The sequence below is a fragment of the Bos taurus genome, chromosome 3, assembly GCF_002263795.3.
Source record: "Bos taurus isolate L1 Dominette 01449 registration number 42190680 breed Hereford chromosome 3, ARS-UCD2.0, whole genome shotgun sequence".
Classification (NCBI taxonomy): domain Eukaryota; kingdom Metazoa; phylum Chordata; class Mammalia; order Artiodactyla; family Bovidae; genus Bos; species Bos taurus.
Genome location: NC_037330.1, coordinates 82,536,107 through 82,538,625, shown reverse-complemented (window position 1 = coordinate 82,538,625; position 2,519 = coordinate 82,536,107). Strand labels below are relative to the sequence as shown.

The 2,519-nt window shown below is 39.9% G+C and overlaps 1 long non-coding RNA gene across 1 annotated transcript; it reads right to left on the bottom strand.

The window, feature by feature from the left end:
- Positions 1-520: 520 nt before the first annotated feature.
- LOC132345011 (uncharacterized) lies at positions 521-2,049 on the bottom strand. The gene is made up of 3 exons (XR_009494107.1): positions 1,993-2,049; positions 1,604-1,850; positions 521-605 (listed from the first exon to the last, which is right to left on the bottom strand). It is a non-coding gene; the product is annotated as an uncharacterized lncRNA (long non-coding RNA).
- Between the last annotated feature and the right edge of the window lie 470 nt (positions 2,050-2,519).

Here is a 2,519-nt window from a genome sequence, read left to right as displayed (position 1 = left end):
GAGGATATTTGTTTTACAATGTTGTGGTCTCTTCAATACATCAATATGAATGTCATGATTTTGCATTGTGCTAAAACACTTCAGTTGTGTCTGACTCTTTGCGGCCCTGCGGACTGTAGCCAGCCAGGTTCCTCTGTCCATGGGATTCTCCAGGCAAGAATACTAGAGTGGGTTGCCATTTCCTTCTTCAGGGGATCTTCCCAACCCAGGGATCAAACCCAAGTCTTTTATGTCTCCTCCATTTGTAGGTGGGTTCTTTACCACTAGCACCACCTAATTATATATATATATATATATATATATATATATATATATCCCCTCCCACCTGATTGAATGTGTTTTAATGAGAAGCATGATGTTCTGATTCTTCTGCAACTACTGACAATCCCAGTCTTGGCATGCATATGGGTAAACTGCATGCCAAACATAAGTGTACACACACAATCACAGTAGAAAACTAACACATCAGAAGACACATTCATCCATTTATTTATTTGACCAACACATTTTTGAGCACTTACGTGAATCAGACTCCATGGCCAGTGCCAGGCATCTCTTACTAGTCCCTGCTCTGTAGCAGCTCACAGACCAGTGTGGAAGGTAATCTATTGTGTAAAAATTATAATTGCATATGATCAGTACACTAACCAAGGGAGGTATCAAGTGTTCCAGAAGAAGAGAAGAGGAAATAACTAGTTAGGTTTAGGGAGGTACAGGAGGGTGTGTAGGTCAGAAAGGATTTCCTCAGGGTAGCAGTGTTCCAGTTGGGTCTTGAAGAAGAATGAACCTCACAACTGATGAAAGATATAAGAGAGATGAAAATGGGGAGAGGAAGATGGAGCAAAGTGTCATATGCTCAGGGGCTGGGTAGTAAAGGAAGACTATTGGTTACTTGGAATCATTCATTCATTCATCCATCCACTCATTCAAGAAACGTTGAAGCCTACTATGATGTCATAAACTGAATGTGTCCCCCTAAAATTCAAATGTTGAAGGCTTAAGCCCTGTGCAGCTATATTTGCAGTAGAGAGGAAATTAAGGTTTAATGAGGTCATAAGGATGGGGCCTTGATCCAATAAGATTAGTATCCTCTTAAGAAGAGACACCAGAGAGTTCACTCTCTCTGTCTCCCCTCCTGTCTTCCCCATGTGCATGGATCAAGGACAGTCCATTGTGGGACAGAATGTAAAGACAGCCATCTGCAAACCAGGAAGAGAGCTCTTACCAGAAACCAACCATGCTGGCATTTTGATCTTGCTTTTGTCTCTAGAACTGTGAGAAAATTAATTTCTGTTAAGTCACCTCCATTTTGGGTATTTTCTTATTGCAGCCCAAGATGAATAATGCACATGCTACTAGCAAAGTACTAGAACTAAATAATCAAAGATAAATAAGACCCCTCACTGATCTCCAAAGCTCAGGACTATGTGTGAGAGGCTGACCAATAAGCAGTGGCCAAAGGAAATATTATGGTAGGTTCCATGATAACCTGCTTGAAATAATCAAGATCTATTTTATTAAGTGAACAATGTTATCTGTTCTTAGCTAAGCATATTTGAATGTGATTGAGGGATCTTATTTTGAAGTCATTAACACTACTTACCAGTATTTCAATTTCCTCTCCTTCTAAGTAAATGCCCCCTCACTTTAAGTTAGCTGGGTCTAGGTGATGTGCCTTAAAAAATGAATTTTGAGCAAAAGTGACAGGTGTCAATGGCAGGCAGGATCCTTTAAGAGCCAGTGAGTGATTTTTCAGGTTTTCTTCTACACAAATAGCAGCCATCGGCATTTCAGGTGTGGGAGGCTTCATCAGCTCATATTTTTGCCTGAGACAATCAGGAGCAGAAGGCCTATGAAGAATGAAGAACAGGTAGCAGGGATAAGAAATGAACCTTTATTGTTTTCAGCCACTGCCATTTGGGGTTTGCTTGTTATTGCAGCACAATCTTAGCCTAATATGACTAAGGAAAGAAAAAAGTAGAGGTTACTCACATTCTGACCCTGGTAGACATTCTGGGATATTGGTTTTGCCACTTGTTGCCTGAAAAGTAACATATTATAAAAAGGTCAAGAGAATGCACTTCTGGCTTCTGCTCTACATGGTTGTCACTTGTATCTATCATCAGGTTATAAAATAAATACATTAATGGATTTTCTCACAATCAATAAGAAGCTGGGATTTTACTTGCTCATCTTCCCTTTCAGTGTTACATCCTTCATCTGCCATGTAAGTTCTGTTGTGAAGCAACAAAGAAGCCCCTGTGTGAAGCTACGTCTTTTGGAGACTCAACTTGCAAAAGAGTGTGACTTTCTAGTCTTCCAAATGATTCTTTTCTTTCGTATCCTGATTGTTGGCCCAACAGCAGAAAGCTTTAGAAACAAGTGTCTGGTTTTAAATCCTAGCCCCACCACTTACTAGCCAAATGGTCTTGGAAAATTACACAATCTCTTTAAACTTCAGTTTCCTCATCTACAAAATGTGAATAGTGATAATACTTACCTTATGGGGATGTTTTGTG